Source organism: Cervus elaphus, unplaced genomic scaffold, assembly GCF_910594005.1.
Source record: "Cervus elaphus unplaced genomic scaffold, mCerEla1.1, whole genome shotgun sequence".
Lineage (NCBI taxonomy): Eukaryota > Metazoa > Chordata > Mammalia > Artiodactyla > Cervidae > Cervus > Cervus elaphus.
Window position 1 is genome coordinate 1,248,070 of NW_025316783.1, and position 18,137 is coordinate 1,266,206.

Sequence of the window (18,137 nt, forward strand, 5' to 3'; positions counted from 1 at the left end):
CTTTCTCTGTGGTCTCCACAGGGGATTCAGACATCCTTTCGTCTTGGGAGATGCAAGACGAGCCTGCATTCAAGTCACTGCAGGGATATCCGGCCTTATTTCGAGTCAGGGCATCGCGGTCTCCATTCCACTTGAGGCCGCAAACTCAGGGTCCCTCTCACATACCTAGAGCTGAGAGAAGCCTCCTCTTGAGGTGCTTGTGGTAAGGTGGTATTCCTCTGGAGTCGAAGCCAGGGACTAACCTCTCATCTCGAGTTGATTCGTGGTCCACGGAGCTCTTTCGTGCTGCTACAGGGACCTCAGGATCCCTCCAGCCTTGAAACAGTGTTCTTGGGGTTTCTCTGGAGTGCCATCAAGGAAATCAAGGCTCCTTTCATGTGTGATGTGCAACACGGAATTGCTCTGCACGCAGTGCAGGGGAATCGGGCCTCATCTCGCGGCGAGGGGGAAGTCTCATGGTTTTTCTCGAGTTGCCGCGGGAACCGGGGGTATATTCTCGAGTTACGACGGGGATGGCCCTTCCACAGACGTGTTTGTTCAGCGACGTCAGGACTCCTGCCTAGTTGCGAGGGACAACTCGGGTTTCTCCTCGAGGCTTGGCAGGGCAATTGGGACCCCTGTCCAGCTGAGGCGGGAGACCAAGTGTCCCTTTCCACGTGCCACAGGAATCCTGGGACTCCTATCAAGTTTCACGAGGAGTCAGGCATCGTCTCCTTTGGAGGCACTGATCTCCGCGTACCTCTGGAGTTTTCAAAGGATGTGAGGCCTCTGGTCGCGATGAGGTGGGGAACTAGGTCTTTCTCTGTGGTCTCCACAGGGGATTCAGACATCCTTTCGTCTTGGGAGATGCAAGACGAGCCTGCATTCAAGTCACTGCAGGGATATCCGGCCTTATTTCGAGTCAGGGCATCGCGGTCTCCATTCCACTTGAGGCCGCAAACTCAGGGTCCCTCTCACATACATAGAGCTGAGATAAGCCTCCTCTTGAGGTGCTTGTGGTAAGGTGGTATTCCTCTGGAGTCGAAGCCAGGGACTAACCTCTCATCTCGAGTTGATTTTTGGTCCACTGAGCTCTTTCATGTTGCTACAGTGACCTCAGGATCCCTCAACCTTGAAACAGTGTTCTTGGGGTTTCTCTGGAGTGCCATCAAGGAAATCAAGGCTCCTTTCATGTGTGATGTGCAACACAGAATTGCTCTGCACGCAGTGCAGGGGAATCGGGCCTCATCTCGCGGCGAGGGGGAAGTCTCATGGTTTTTCTCGAGTTGCGGCGGGAACCTGGGGTATATTCTCGAGTTACGACGGGGATGGCCCTTCCACACACGTGTTAGTTCAGCGACGGCAGGAGTCCTGCCTTGTTGCGAGGGACAACTCGGGATTCTCCTCGAGGCTTGGCAGGGCAATTGGGACGCCTCTCCAGCTCAGGCGGGAGACCAAGTGTCCCTTTCCACGTGCCACAGGAATCCTGGGACTCCTATCAAGTTTCACGAGGAGTCAGGCATCGTCTCCTTTGGAGGCACTGATCTCCGCGTACCTCTGGAGTTTTCAAAGGATGTGAGGCCTCCGGTCGCGATGAGGTGGGGAACTAGGTCATTCTCTGTGGTCTCCACAGGGGATTCAGACATCCTTTCATCTTGGGAGATGCAAGACGAGCCTGCATTCAAGTCACTGCAGGGATATCCGGCCTTATTTCGTGTCAGGGCATCACGGTGTCCATTCCACTTGAGGCCGCAAACTCAGGGTCCCTCTCACATACCTAGAGCTGAGAGAAGCCTCCTCTTGAGGTGCTTGTGTTAAGGTGGTATTCCTCTGGAGTCGAAGCCAGGGACTAACCTCTCATCTCGAGTTGATTTTTGGTCCACGGAGCTCTTTCGTGTTGCTACAGTGACCTCAGGATCCCTCCAGCCTTGAAACAGTGTTCTTGGTGTTTCTCTGGAGTGCCATTAAGGAAATCAAGGCTCCTTTCATGTGTGATGTGCAACATGGAATTACTCTGCACGCAGTGCAGGGTATCGGGCCTCATTTTGCGGCGAGGGGGAAGTCTAATGGTTTTTCTCGAGTTGCGATTGGAACCTGGGGTATATTCTCGAGTTACGACGGGGATGGCCCTTCCACACACGTGTTAGTTCAGCGACGGCAGGACTCCTGCCTTGTTGCGAGGGACAACTCGGGATTCTCCTCGAGGCTTGGCAGGGCAATTGGGACGCCTCTCCAGCTGAGGCGGGAGACCAAGTGTCCCTTTCCACGTGCCACAGGAATCCTGGGACTCCTATCAAGTTTCACGAGGAGTCAGGCATCGTCTCCTTTGGAGGCACTGATCTCCACGTACCTCTGGAGTTTTCAAAGGATGTGAGGCCTCCGGTCGCGATGAGGTGGGGAACTAGGTCATTCTCTGTGGTCTCCACAGGGGATTCAGACATCCTTTCGTCTTGGGAGATGCAAGACGAGCCGGCATTCAAGTCACTGCAGGGATATCCGGCCTTATTTCGCGTCAGGGCATCGCGGTGTCCATTCCACTTGAGGCCGCATACTAAGGGTCCCTCTCACATACCTAGAGCTGAGAGAAGCCTCCTCTTGAGGTGCTTGTGGTAAGGTGGTATTCCTCTGGAGTCGAAGCCAGGGACTATCCTCTCATCTCGAGTTGATTCATGGTCCACGGAGCTCTTTCGTGCTGCTACAGGGACCTCAGCATCCCTCCAGCCTTGAAACAGTGTTCTTGGGGTTTCTCTGGAGTGCCATCAAGGAAATCAAGGCTCCTTTCATGTGTGATGTGCAACACGGAATTGCTCTGCACGCAGTGCAGGGGAATCGGGCCTCATCTCGCGGCGAGGGGGAAGTCTCATGGTTTTTCTCGAGTTGCCGCGGGAACCGGGGGTATATTCTCGAGTTACGACGGGGATGGCCCTTCCACAGACGTGTTTGTTCAGCGACGTCAGGACTCCTGCCTAGTTGCGAGGGACAACTCGGGTTTCTCCTCGAGGCTTGGCAGGGCAATTGGGACCCCTGTCCAGCTGAGGCGGGAGACCAAGTGTCCCTTTCCACGTGCCACAGGAATCCTGGGACTCCTATCAAGTTTCACGAGGAGTCAGGCATCGTCTCCTTTGGAGGCACTGATCTCCGCGTACCTCTGGAGTTTTCAAAGGATGTGAGGCCTCTGGTCGCGATGAGGTGGGGAACTAGGTCTTTCTCTGTGGTCTCCACAGGGGATTCAGACATCCTTTCGTCTTGGGAGATGCAAGACGAGCCTGCATTCAAGTCACTGCAGGGATATCCGGCCTTATTTCGAGTCAGGGCATCGCGGTCTCCATTCCACTTGAGGCCGCAAACTCAGGGTCCCTCTCACATACATAGAGCTGAGATAAGCCTCCTCTTGAGGTGCTTGTGGTAAGGTGGTATTCCTCTGGAGTCGAAGCCAGGGACTAACCTCTCATCTCGAGTTGATTTTTGGTCCACTGAGCTCTTTCGTGTTGCTACAGTGACCTCAGGATCCCTCAACCTTGAAACAGTGTTCTTGGGGTTTCTCTGGAGTGCCATCAAGGAAATCAAGGCTCCTTTCATGTGTGATGTGCAACACAGAATTGCTCTGCACGCAGTGCAGGGGAATCGGGCCTCATCTCGCGGCGAGGGGGAAGTCTCATGGTTTTTCTCGAGTTGCGGCGGGAACCTGGGGTATATTCTCGAGTTACGACGGGGATGGCCCTTCCACACACGTGTTAGTTCAGCGACGGCAGGAGTCCTGCCTTGTTGCGAGGGACAACTCGGGATTCTCCTCGAGGCTTGGCAGGGCAATTGGGACGCCTCTCCAGCTCAGGCGGGAGACCAAGTGTCCCTTTCCACGTGCCACAGGAATCCTGGGACTCCTATCAAGTTTCACGAGGAGTCAGGCATCGTCTCCTTTGGAGGCACTGATCTCCGCGTACCTCTGGAGTTTTCAAAGGATGTGAGGCCTCCGGTCGCGATGAGGTGGGGAACTAGGTCATTCTCTGTGGTCTCCACAGGGGATTCAGACATCCTTTCATCTTGGGAGATGCAAGACGAGCCTGCATTCAAGTCACTGCAGGGATATCCGGCCTTATTTCGTGTCAGGGCATCACGGTGTCCATTCCACTTGAGGCCGCAAACTCAGGGTCCCTCTCACATACCTAGAGCTGAGAGAAGCCTCCTCTTGAGGTGCTTGTGTTAAGGTGGTATTCCTCTGGAGTCGAAGCCAGGGACTAACCTCTCATCTCGAGTTGATTTTTGGTCCACGGAGCTCTTTCGTGTTGCTACAGTGACCTCAGGATCCCTCCAGCCTTGAAACAGTGTTCTTGGTGTTTCTCTGGAGTGCCATTAAGGAAATCAAGGCTCCTTTCATGTGTGATGTGCAACATGGAATTACTCTGCACGCAGTGCAGGGTATCGGGCCTCATTTTGCGGCGAGGGGGAAGTCTAATGGTTTTTCTCGAGTTGCGATTGGAACCTGGGGTATATTCTCGAGTTACGACGGGGATGGCCCTTCCACACACGTGTTAGTTCAGCGACGGCAGGACTCCTGCCTTGTTGCGAGGGACAACTCGGGATTCTCCTCGAGGCTTGGCAGGGCAATTGGGACGCCTCTCCAGCTGAGGCGGGAGACCAAGTGTCCCTTTCCACGTGCCACAGGAATCCTGGGACTCCTATCAAGTTTCACGAGGAGTCAGGCATCGTCTCCTTTGGAGGCACTGATCTCCACGTACCTCTGGAGTTTTCAAAGGATGTGAGGCCTCCGGTCGCGATGAGGTGGGGAACTAGGTCATTCTCTGTGGTCTCCACAGGGGATTCAGACATCCTTTCGTCTTGGGAGATGCAAGACGAGCCGGCATTCAAGTCACTGCAGGGATATCCGGCCTTATTTCGCGTCAGGGCATCGCGGTGTCCATTCCACTTGAGGCCGCATACTAAGGGTCCCTCTCACATACCTAGAGCTGAGAGAAGCCTCCTCTTGAGGTGCTTGTGGTAAGGTGGTATTCCTCTGGAGTCGAAGCCAGGGACTATCCTCTCATCTCGAGTTGATTCATGGTCCACGGAGCTCTTTCGTGCTGCTACAGGGACCTCAGCATCCCTCCAGCCTTGAAACAGTGTTCTTGGGGTTTCTCTGGAGTGCCATCAAGGAAATCAAGGCTCCTTTCATGTGTGATGTGCAACACGGAATTGCTCTGCACGCAGTGCAGGGGAATCGGGCCTCATCTCGCGGCGAGGGGGAAGTCTCATGGTTTTTCTCGAGTTGCCGCGGGAACCGGGGGTATATTCTCGAGTTACGACGGGGATGGCCCTTCCACAGACGTGTTTGTTCAGCGACGTCAGGACTCCTGCCTAGTTGCGAGGGACAACTCGGGTTTCTCCTCGAGGCTTGGCAGGGCAATTGGGACCCCTGTCCAGCTGAGGCGGGAGACCAAGTGTCCCTTTCCACGTGCCACAGGAATCCTGGGACTCCTATCAAGTTTCACGAGGAGTCAGGCATCGTCTCCTTTGGAGGCACTGATCTCCGCGTACCTCTGGAGTTTTCAAAGGATGTGAGGCCTCTGGTCGCGATGAGGTGGGGAACTAGGTCTTTCTCTGTGGTCTCCACAGGGGATTCAGACATCCTTTCGTCTTGGGAGATGCAAGACGAGCCTGCATTCAAGTCACTGCAGGGATATCCGGCCTTATTTCGAGTCAGGGCATCGCGGTCTCCATTCCACTTGAGGCCGCAAACTCAGGGTCCCTCTCACATACATAGAGCTGAGATAAGCCTTCTCTTGAGGTGCTTGTGGTAAGGTGGTATTCCTCTGGAGTCGAAGCCAGGGACTAACCTCTCATCTCGAGTTGATTTTTGGTCCACTGAGCTCTTTCGTGTTGCTACAGTGACCTCAGGATCCCTCAACCTTGAAACAGTGTTCTTGGGGTTTCTCTGGAGTGCCATCAAGGAAATCAAGGCTCCTTTCATGTGTGATGTGCAACACAGAATTGCTCTGCACGCAGTGCAGGGGAATCGGGCCTCATCTCGCGGCGAGGGGGAAGTCTCATGGTTTTTCTCGAGTTGCGGCGGGAACCTGGGGTATATTCTCGAGTTACGACGGGGATGGCCCTTCCACACACGTGTTAGTTCAGCGACGGCAGGAGTCCTGCCTTGTTGCGAGGGACAACTCGGGATTCTCCTCGAGGCTTGGCAGGGCAATTGGGACGCCTCTCCAGCTCAGGCGGGAGACCAAGTGTCCCTTTAGACGTGCCACAGGAATCCTGGGACTCCTATCAAGTTTCACGAGGAGTCAGGCATCGTCTCCTTTGGAGGCACTGATCTCCGCGTACCTCTGGAGTTTTCAAAGGATGTGAGGCCTCCGGTCGCGATGAGGTGGGGAACTAGGTCATTTTCTGTGGTCTCCACAGGGGATTCAGACATCCTTTCATCTTGGGAGATGCAAGACGAGCCTGCATTCAAGTCACTGCAGGGATATCCGGCCTTATTTCGTGTCAGGGCATCACGGTGTCCATTCCACTTGAGGCCGCAAACTCAGGGTCCCTCTCACATACCTAGAGCTGAGAGAAGCCTCCTCTTGAGGTGCTTGTGTTAAGGTGGTATTCCTCTGGAGTCGAAGCCAGGGACTAACCTCTCATCTCGAGTTGATTTTTGGTCCACGGAGCTCTTTCGTGTTGCTACAGTGACCTCAGGATCCCTCCAGCCTTGAAACAGTGTTCTTGGTGTTTCTCTGGAGTGCCATTAAGGAAATCAAGGCTCCTTTCATGTGTGATGTGCAACATGGAATTGCTCTGCACGCAGTGCAGGGTATCGGGCCTCATTTTGCGGCGAGGGGGAAGTCTAATGGTTTTTCTCGAGTTGCGTTTGGAACCTGGGGTATATTCTCGAGTTACGACGGGGATGGCCCTTCCACACACGTGTTAGTTCAGCGACGGCAGGACTCCTGCCTTGTTGCGAGGGACAACTCGGGATTCTCCTCGAGGCTTGGCAGGGCAATTGGGACGCCTCTCCAGCTGAGGCGGGAGACCAAGTGTCCCTTTCCACGTGCCACAGGAATCCTGGGACTCCTATCAAGTTTCACGAGGAGTCAGGCATCGTCTCCTTTGGAGGCACTGATCTCCACGTACCTCTGGAGTTTTCAAAGGATGTGAGGCCTCCGGTCGCGATGAGGTGGGGAACTAGGTCATTCTCTGTGGTCTCCACAGGGGATTCAGACATCCTTTCGTCTTGGGAGATGCAAGACGAGCCGGCATTCAAGTCACTGCAGGGATATCCGGCCTTATTTCGCGTCAGGGCATCGCGGTGTCCATTCCACTTGAGGCCGCAAACTCAGGGTCCCTCTCACATACCTAGAGCTGAGAGAAGCCTCCTCTTGAGGTGCTTGTGGTAAGGTGGTATTCCTCTGGAGTCGAAGCCAGGGACTATCCTCTCATCTCGAGTTGATTCATGGTCCACGGAGCTCTTTCGTGCTGCTACAGGGACCTCAGCATCCCTCCAGCCTTGAAACAGTGTTCTTGGGGTTTCTCTGGAGTGCCATCAAGGAAATCAAGGCTCCTTTCATGTGTGATGTGCAACACGGAATTGCTCTGCACGCAGTGCAGGGGAATCGGGCCTCATCTCGCGGCGAGGGGGAAGTCTCATGGTTTTTCTCGAGTTGCGGTGGGAACCTGGAGTATATTCTCGAGTTACGACGGGGATGGCCCTTCCACCCACATGTTTGTTCAGCGACGTCAGGACTCCTGCCTAGTTGCGAGGGACAACTCGGGATTCTCCTCGAGGCTTGGCAGGGCAATTGGGACGCCTCTCCAGCTGAGGCGGGAGACCAAGGGTCCCTTTAGACGTGCCACAGGAATCCTGGGACTCCTATCAAGTTTCACGAGGAGTCAGGCATCGTCTCCTTTGGAGGCACTGATCTCCGCGTACCTCTGGAGTTTTCAAAGGATGTGAGGCCTCCGGTCGCGATGAGGTGGGGAACTAGGTCATTCTCTGTGGTCTCCACAGGGGATTCAGACATCCTTTCGTCTTGGGAGATGCAAGACGAGCCTGCATTCAAGTCACTGCAGGGATATCCGGCCTTATTTCGTGTCAGGGAATGGCGGTGTCCATTCCACTTGAGGCCGCAAACTCAGGGTCCCTCTCACATAGCTAGAGCTGAGAGAAGCCTCTTCTTGAGGTGCTTGTGGTAAGGTGGTATTCCTCTGGAGTCGAAGCCAGGGACTAACCTCTCATCTCGAGTTGATTTTTGGTCCACGGAGCTCTTTCGTGTTGCTACAGTGACCTCAGGATCCCTCCAGCCTTGAAACAGTGTTCTTGGGGTTTCTCTGGAGTGCCATCAAGGAAATCAAGGCTCCTTTCATGTGTGATGTGCAACACGGAATTGCTCTGCACGCAGTGCAGGGTGTCGGGCCTCATTTTGCGGTGAGGGGGAAGTCTAATGGTTTTTCTCGAGTTGCGATTGGAACCTGGGGTATATTCTCGAGTTACGCCGGGAATGGCCCTTCCACCCACGTGTTTGTTCAGCGAAGTCAGACTCCTGCCTAGTTGCGAGGGACAACTCGGGATTCTCCTCGAGGCTTGGCAGGACAATTGGGACGCCTCTCCAGCTGAGGCGGGAGACCAAGGGTCCCTTTCCACGTGCCACAGGAATCCTGGGACTCCTATCAAGTTTCACGAGGAGTCAGGCATCGTCTCCTTTGGAGGCACTGATCTCCGCGTACCTCTGGAGTTTTCAAAGGATGTGAGGCCTCCGGTCGCGATGAGGTGGGGAACTAGGTCTTTCTCTGTGGTCTCCACAGGGGATTCAGACATCCTTTCGTCTTGGGAGATGCAAGACGAGCCTGCATTCAAGTCACTGCAGGGATATCCGGCCTTATGTCGCGTCAGGGCATCGCGGTGTCCATTCCATTTGAGGCCGCAAACTCAGGGTCCCTCTCACATACCTAGAGCTGAGAGAAGCCTCCTCTTGAGGTGCTTGTGGTAAGGTGGTATTCCTCTGGAGTCGAAGCCAGGGACTAACCTCTCATCTCGAGTTGATTCATGGTCCACGGAGCTCTTTCGTGCTGCTACAGGGACCTCAGGATCCCTCCAGCCTTGAAACAGTGTTCTTGGGGATTCTCTGGAGTGCCATCAAGGAAATCAAGGCTCCTTTCATGTGTGATGTGCAACACGGAATTGCTCTGCACGCAGTGCAGGGGAATCGGGCCTCATCTCGCAGCGACGGGGAAGTCTCATGGTTTTTCTCGAGTTGCGGCGGGAACCTGGGGTATATTCTCGAGTTACGAAGGGGATGGCCCTTCCACCCACGTGTTTGTTCAGCGACGTCAGGACTCCTGCCTAGTTGCGAGGGACAACTCGGGATTCCCCTCGAGGCTTGGCAGGGCAATTGGGACGCCTCTCCAGGTGATTCGGGAAACCAAGTGTCCCTTTCCACGTGCCACAGGAATCCTGTGACTCCTATCAAGTTTCACGAGGAGTCAGGCATCGTCTCCTTTGGAGGCACTGATCTCCGCGTACCTCTGGAGTTTTCAAAGGATGTGAGGCCTCCGGTCGCGATGAGGTGGGGAACTAGGTCATTCTCTGTGGTCTCCACAGGGGATTCAGACATCCTTTCGTCTTGGGAGATGCAAGACGAGCCTGCATTCAAGTCACTGCAGGGATATCCGGCCTTATTTCGCGTCAGGGCATCGCGGTGTCCATTCCACTTGAGGCCGCAAACTCAGGGTCCCTCTCACATAGCTAGAGCTGAGAGAAGCCTCCTCTTGAGGTGCTTGTGGTAAGGTGGTATTCCTCTGGAGTCGAAGCCAGGGACTAACCTCTCATCTCGAGTTGATTTTTGGTCCACGGAGCTCTTTCGTGTTGCTACAGTGACCTCAGAATCCCTCAACCTTGAAACAGTGTTCTTGGGGTTTCTCTGGAGTGCCATCAAGGAAATCAAGGCTCCTTTCATGTGTGATGTGCAACACGGAATTGCTCTGCACGCAGTGCAGGGGAATCGGGCCTCATCTCGCGGCGAGGGGGAAGTCTCATGGTTTTTCTCGAGTTGCCGCGGGAACCGGGGGTATATTCTCGAGTTACGACGGGGATGGCCCTTCCACAGACGTGTTTGTTCAGCGACGTCAGGACTCCTGCCTAGTTGCGAGGGACAACTCGGGTTTCTCCTCGAGGCTTGGCAGGGCAATTGGGACCCCTGTCCAGCTGAGGCGGGAGACCAAGTGTCCCTTTCCACGTGCCACAGGAATCCTGGGACTCCTATCAAGTTTCACGAGGAGTCAGGCATCGTCTCCTTTGGAGGCACTGATCTCCGCGTACCTCTGGAGTTTTCAAAGGATGTGAGGCCTCTGGTCGCGATGAGGTGGGGAACTAGGTCTTTCTCTGTGGTCTCCACAGGGGATTCAGACATCCTTTCGTCTTGGGAGATGCAAGACGAGCCTGCATTCAAGTCACTGCAGGGATATCCGGCCTTATTTCGAGTCAGGGCATCGCGGTCTCCATTCCACTTGAGGCCGCAAACTCAGGGTCCCTCTCACATACATAGAGCTGAGATAAGCCTTCTCTTGAGGTGCTTGTGGTAAGGTGGTATTCCTCTGGAGTCGAAGCCAGGGACTAACCTCTCATCTCGAGTTGATTTTTGGTCCACTGAGCTCTTTCGTGTTGCTACAGTGACCTCAGGATCCCTCAACCTTGAAACAGTGTTCTTGGGGTTTCTCTGGAGTGCCATCAAGGAAATCAAGGCTCCTTTCATGTGTGATGTGCAACACAGAATTGCTCTGCACGCAGTGCAGGGGAATCGGGCCTCATCTCGCGGCGAGGGGGAAGTCTCATGGTTTTTCTCGAGTTGCGGCGGGAACCTGGGGTATATTCTCGAGTTACGACGGGGATGGCCCTTCCACACACGTGTTAGTTCAGCGACGGCAGGAGTCCTGCCTTGTTGCGAGGGACAACTCGGGATTCTCCTCGAGGCTTGGCAGGGCAATTGGGACGCCTCTCCAGCTCAGGCGGGAGACCAAGTGTCCCTTTAGACGTGCCACAGGAATCCTGGGACTCCTATCAAGTTTCACGAGGAGTCAGGCATCGTCTCCTTTGGAGGCACTGATCTCCGCGTACCTCTGGAGTTTTCAAAGGATGTGAGGCCTCCGGTCGCGATGAGGTGGGGAACTAGGTCATTTTCTGTGGTCTCCACAGGGGATTCAGACATCCTTTCATCTTGGGAGATGCAAGACGAGCCTGCATTCAAGTCACTGCAGGGATATCCGGCCTTATTTCGTGTCAGGGCATCACGGTGTCCATTCCACTTGAGGCCGCAAACTCAGGGTCCCTCTCACATACCTAGAGCTGAGAGAAGCCTCCTCTTGAGGTGCTTGTGTTAAGGTGGTATTCCTCTGGAGTCGAAGCCAGGGACTAACCTCTCATCTCGAGTTGATTTTTGGTCCACGGAGCTCTTTCGTGTTGCTACAGTGACCTCAGGATCCCTCCAGCCTTGAAACAGTGTTCTTGGTGTTTCTCTGGAGTGCCATTAAGGAAATCAAGGCTCCTTTCATGTGTGATGTGCAACATGGAATTGCTCTGCACGCAGTGCAGGGTATCGGGCCTCATTTTGCGGCGAGGGGGAAGTCTAATGGTTTTTCTCGAGTTGCGTTTGGAACCTGGGGTATATTCTCGAGTTACGACGGGGATGGCCCTTCCACACACGTGTTAGTTCAGCGACGGCAGGACTCCTGCCTTGTTGCGAGGGACAACTCGGGATTCTCCTCGAGGCTTGGCAGGGCAATTGGGACGCCTCTCCAGCTGAGGCGGGAGACCAAGTGTCCCTTTCCACGTGCCACAGGAATCCTGGGACTCCTATCAAGTTTCACGAGGAGTCAGGCATCGTCTCCTTTGGAGGCACTGATCTCCACGTACCTCTGGAGTTTTCAAAGGATGTGAGGCCTCCGGTCGCGATGAGGTGGGGAACTAGGTCATTCTCTGTGGTCTCCACAGGGGATTCAGACATCCTTTCGTCTTGGGAGATGCAAGACGAGCCGGCATTCAAGTCACTGCAGGGATATCCGGCCTTATTTCGCGTCAGGGCATCGCGGTGTCCATTCCACTTGAGGCCGCAAACTCAGGGTCCCTCTCACATACCTAGAGCTGAGAGAAGCCTCCTCTTGAGGTGCTTGTGGTAAGGTGGTATTCCTCTGGAGTCGAAGCCAGGGACTATCCTCTCATCTCGAGTTGATTCATGGTCCACGGAGCTCTTTCGTGCTGCTACAGGGACCTCAGCATCCCTCCAGCCTTGAAACAGTGTTCTTGGGGTTTCTCTGGAGTGCCATCAAGGAAATCAAGGCTCCTTTCATGTGTGATGTGCAACACGGAATTGCTCTGCACGCAGTGCAGGGGAATCGGGCCTCATCTCGCGGCGAGGGGGAAGTCTCATGGTTTTTCTCGAGTTGCGGTGGGAACCTGGAGTATATTCTCGAGTTACGACGCGGATGGCCCTTCCACCCACATGTTTGTTCAGCGACGTCAGGACTCCTGCCTAGTTGCGAGGGACAACTCGGGATTCTCCTCGAGGCTTGGCAGGGCAATTGGGACGCCTCTCCAGCTGAGGCGGGAGACCAAGGGTCCCTTTAGACGTGCCACAGGAATCCTGGGACTCCTATCAAGTTTCACGAGGAGTCAGGCATCGTCTCCTTTGGAGGCACTGATCTCCGCGTACCTCTGGAGTTTTCAAAGGATGTGAGGCCTCCGGTCGCGATGAGGTGGGGAACTAGGTCATTCTCTGTGGTCTCCACAGGGGATTCAGACATCCTTTCGTCTTGGGAGATGCAAGACGAGCCTGCATTCAAGTCACTGCAGGGATATCCGGCCTTATTTCGTGTCAGGGAATGGCGGTGTCCATTCCACTTGAGGCCGCAAACTCAGGGTCCCTCTCACATAGCTAGAGCTGAGAGAAGCCTCCTCTTGAGGTGCTTGTGGTAAGGTGGTATTCCTCTGGAGTCGAAGCCAGGGACTAACCTCTCATCTCGAGTTGATTTTTGGTCCACGGAGCTCTTTCGTGTTGCTACAGTGACCTCAGGATCCCTCCAGCCTTGAAACAGTGTTCTTGGGGTTTCTCTGGAGTGCCATCAAGGAAATCAAGGCTCCTTTCATGTGTGATGTGCAACACGGAATTGCTCTGCACGCAGTGCAGGGTGTCGGGCCTCATTTTGCGGTGAGGGGGAAGTCTAATGGTTTTTCTCGAGTTGCGATTGGAACCTGGGGTATATTCTCGAGTTACGCCGGGAATGGCCCTTCCACCCACGTGTTTGTTCAGCGAAGTCAGACTCCTGCCTAGTTGCGAGGGACAACTCGGGATTCTCCTCGAGGCTTGGCAGGACAATTGGGACGCCTCTCCAGCTGAGGCGGGAGACCAAGGGTCCCTTTCCACGTGCCACAGGAATCCTGGGACTCCTATCAAGTTTCACGAGGAGTCAGGCATCGTCTCCTTTGGAGGCACTGATCTCCGCGTACCTCTGGAGTTTTCAAAGGATGTGAGGCCTCCGGTCGCGATGAGGTGGGGAACTAGGTCTTTCTCTGTGGTCTCCACAGGGGATTCAGACATCCTTTCGTCTTGGGAGATGCAAGACGAGCCTGCATTCAAGTCACTGCAGGGATATCCGGCCTTATGTCGCGTCAGGGCATCGCGGTGTCCATTCCATTTGAGGCCGCAAACTCAGGGTCCCTCTCACATACCTAGAGCTGAGAGAAGCCTCCTCTTGAGGTGCTTGTGGTAAGGTGGTATTCCTCTGGAGTCGAAGCCAGGGACTAACCTCTCATCTCGAGTTGATTCATGGTCCACGGAGCTCTTTCGTGCTGCTACAGGGACCTCAGGATCCCTCCAGCCTTGAAACAGTGTTCTTGGGGATTCTCTGGAGTGCCATCAAGGAAATCAAGGCTCCTTTCATGTGTGATGTGCAACACGGAATTGCTCTGCACGCAGTGCAGGGGAATCGGGCCTCATCTCGCAGCGACGGGGAAGTCTCATGGTTTTTCTCGAGTTGCGGCGGGAACCTGGGGTATATTCTCGAGTTACGAAGGGGATGGCCCTTCCACCCACGTGTTTGTTCAGCGACGTCAGGACTCCTGCCTAGTTGCGAGGGACAACTCGGGATTCCCCTCGAGGCTTGGCAGGGCAATTGGGACGCCTCTCCAGGTGATTCGGGAAACCAAGTGTCCCTTTCCACGTGCCACAGGAATCCTGTGACTCCTATCAAGTTTCACGAGGAGTCAGGCATCGTCTCCTTTGGAGGCACTGATCTCCGCGTACCTCTGGAGTTTTCAAAGGATGTGAGGCCTCCGGTCGCGATGAGGTGGGGAACTAGGTCATTCTCTGTGGTCTCCACAGGGGATTCAGACATCCTTTCGTCTTGGGAGATGCAAGACGAGCCTGCATTCAAGTCACTGCAGGGATATCCGGCCTTATTTCGCGTCAGGGAATCGCGGTGTCCATTCCACTTGAGGCCGCAAACTCAGGGTCCCTCTCACATAGCTAGAGCTGAGAGAAGCCTCCTCTTGAGGTGCTTGTGGTAAGGTGGTATTCCTCTGGAGTCGAAGCCAGGGACTAACCTCTCATCTCGAGTTGATTTTTGGTCCACGGAGCTCTTTCGTGTTGCTACAGTGACCTCAGAATCCCTCAACCTTGAAACAGTGTTCTTGGGGTTTCTCTGGAGTGCCATCAAGGAAATCAAGGCTCCTTTCATGTGTGATGTGCAACACGGAATTGCTCTGCACGCAGTGCAGGGGAATCGGGCCTCATCTCGCAGCGAGGGGGAAGTCTCATGGTTTTTCTCGAGTTGCGGCGGGAACCTGGGGTATATTCTCGAGTTACGACGGGGATGGCCCTTCCACCCACGTGTTTGTTCAGGGACGTCAGGACTCCTGCCTAGTTGCGAGGGACAACTCGGGATTCTCCTCGAGGCTTGGCAGGGCAATTTGGAGGCCTCTCCAGCTGAGGCTGGAGACCAAGGGTCCCTTTCCACGTGCCACAGGAATCCTGGGACTCCTATCAAGTTTCACAAGGAGTCAGGCATCGTCTCCTTTGGAGGCACTGATCTCCGCGTACCTCTGGAGTTTTCAAAGGATGTGAGGCCTCCGGTCGCGATGAGGTGGGGAACTAGGTCTTTCTCTGTGGTCTCCACAGGGGATTCAGACATCCTTTCATCTTGGGAGATGCAAGACGAGCCTGCATTCAAGTCACTGCAGGGATATCCGGCCTTATTTCGAGTCAGGGCATCGCGGTCTCCATTCCACTTGAGGCCGCAAACTCAGGGTCCCTCTCACATACATAGAGCTGAGAGAAGCCTCCTCTTGAGGTGCTTGTGGTAAGGTGGTATTCCTCTGGAGTCGAACCAAGGGACTAACCTCTCATCTCGAGTTGATTTTTGGTCCACGAAGCTCTTTCGTGTTGCTACAGTGACCTCAGGATCCCTCAACCTTGAAACAGTGTTCTTGGGGATTCTCTGGAGTGCCATCAAGGAAATCAAGGCTCCTTTCATGTGTGATGTGCAACACGGAATTGCTCTGCACGCAGTGCAGGGGAATCGGGCCTCATCTCGCGGCGAGGGGGAAGTCTCATGGTTTTTCTCGAGTTGCGGCGGGAACCTGCGGTATATTCTCGAGTTACGACGGGGATGGCCCTTCCACACACGTGTTAGTTCAGCGACGGCAGGACTCCTGCCTAGTTGCGAGGGACAACTCGGGATTCTCCTCGAGGCTTGGCAGGGCAATTGGGACGCCTTTCCAGCTGAGGCAGGAGACCAAGGGTCCCTTTCCACGTGCCACAGGAATCCTGGGACTCCTATCAAGTTTCACGAGGAGTCAGGCATCGTCTCCTTTGGAGGCACTGATCTCCGTGTACCTCTGGAGTTTTCAAAGGATGTGAGGCCTCCGGTCGCGATGAGGTGGGGAACTAGGTCTTTCTCTGTGGTCTCCACAGGGGATTCAGACATCCTTTCGTCTTGGGAGATGCAAGACGAGCCTGCATTCAAGTCACTGCAGGGATATCCAGCCTTATTTCGCGTCAGGGCATCGCGGTGTCCATTCCACTTGAGGCCGCAAACTCAGGGTCCCTCTCACATACCTAGAGCTGAGAGAAGCCTCCTCTTGAGGTGCTTGTGGTAAGGTGGTATTCCTCTGGAGTCAAAGCCAGGGACTAACCTCTCATCTCGAGTTGATTTTTCGTCCACGGAGCACTTTCGTGTTGCTACAGTGACCTCAGGATCCCTCTAGCCTTGAAACAGTGTTCTTGGGGTTTCTCTGGAGTGCCATCAAGGAAATCAAGGCTCCTTTCATGTGTGATGTGCAACACGGAATTGCTCTGCACGCAGTGCAGGGGAATCGGGCCTCATCTCGCGGCGAGGGGGAAGTCTCATGGTTTTTCTCGAGTTGCGGCGGGAACCTGGGGTATATTCTCGAGTTATGACGGGGATGGCCTTTCCACACACGTGTTTGTTCAGCGACGGCAGGACTCCTGCCTAGTTGCGAGGGACAACTCGGGATTCTCCTCGAGGCTTGGCAGGGCAATTGGGACGCCTCTCCAGCTGAGGCGGGAGACCAAGGGTCCCTTTCCACGTGCCACAGGAATCCTGGGACTCCTATCAAGTTTCACGAGGAGTCAGGCATCGTCTCCTTTGGAGGCACTGATCTCCGCGTACCTCTGGAGTTTTCAAAGGATGTGAGGCCTCCGGTCGCGATGAGGTGGGGAACTAGGTCTTTCTCTGTGGTCTCCACAGGGGATTCAGACATCCTTTCGTCTTGGGAGATGCAAGACGAGCCTGCATTCAAGTCACTGCAGGGATATCCAGCCTTATTTCGCGTCAGGGCATCACGGTGTCCATTCCACTTGAGGCCGCAAACTCAGGGTCCCTCTCACATACCTAGAGCTGAGAGAAGCCTCCTCTTGAGGTGCTTGTGGTAAGGTGGTGTTCCTCTGGAGTCGAAGCCAGGGACTAACCTCTCATCTCGAGTTGATTTTTCGTCCACGGAGCTCTTTCGTGTTGCTACAGTGACCTCAGGATCCCTCTAGCCTTGAAACAGTGTTCTTGGGGTTTCTCTGGAGTGCCATCAAGGAAATCAAGGCTCCTTTCATGTGTGATGTGCAACACGGAATTGCTCTGCACGCAGTGCAGGGGAATCGGGCCTCATCTCGCGGCGAGGGGGAAGTCTCATGGTTTTTCTCGAGTTGCGGCGGGAACCTGGGGTATATTCTCGAGTTATGACGGGGATGGCCTTTCCACACACGTGTTTGTTCAGCGACGGCAGGACTCCTGCCTAGTTGCGAGGGACAACTCGGGATTCTCCTCGAGGCTTGGCAGGGCAATTGGGACGCCTCTCCAGCTGAGGCGGGAGACCAAGGGTCCCTTTCCACGTGCCACAGGAATCCTGGGACTCCTATCAAGTTTCACGAGGAGTCAGGCATCGTCTCCTTTGGAGGCACTGATCTCCGCGTACCTCTGGAGTTTTCAAAGGATGTGAGGCCTCCGGTCGCGATGAGGTGGGGAACTAGGTCTTTCTCTGTGGTCTCCACAGGGGATTCAGACATCCTTTCGTCTTGGGAGATGCAAGACGAGCCTGCATTCAAGTCACTGCAGGGATATCCAGCCTTATTTCGCGTCAGGGCATCGCGGTGTCCATTCCACTTGAGGCCGCAAACTCAGGGTCCCTCTCACATATCTAGAGCTGAGAGAAGCCTCCTCTTGAGGTGCTTGTGGTAAGGTGGTATTCCTCTGGAGTCGAAGCCAGGGACTAACCTCTCATCTCGAGTTGATTTTTCGTCCACGGAGCTCTTTCGTGTTGCTACAGTGACCTCAGGATCCCTCTAGCCTTGAAACAGTGTTCTTGGGGTTTCTCTGGAGTGCCATCAAGGAAATCAAGGCTCCTTTCATGTGTGATGTGCAACACGGAATTGCTCTGCACGCAGTGCAGGGGAATCGGGCCTCATCTCGCGGCGAGGGGGAAGTCTCATGGTTTTTCTCGAGTTGCGGCGGGAACCTGGGGTATATTCTCGAGTTATGACGGGGATGGCCTTTCCACACACGTGTTTGTTCAGCGACGGCAGGACTCCTGCCTAGTTGCGAGGGACAACTCGGGATTCTCCTCGAGGCTTGGCAGGGCAATTGGGACGCCTCTCCAGCTGAGGCGGGAGACC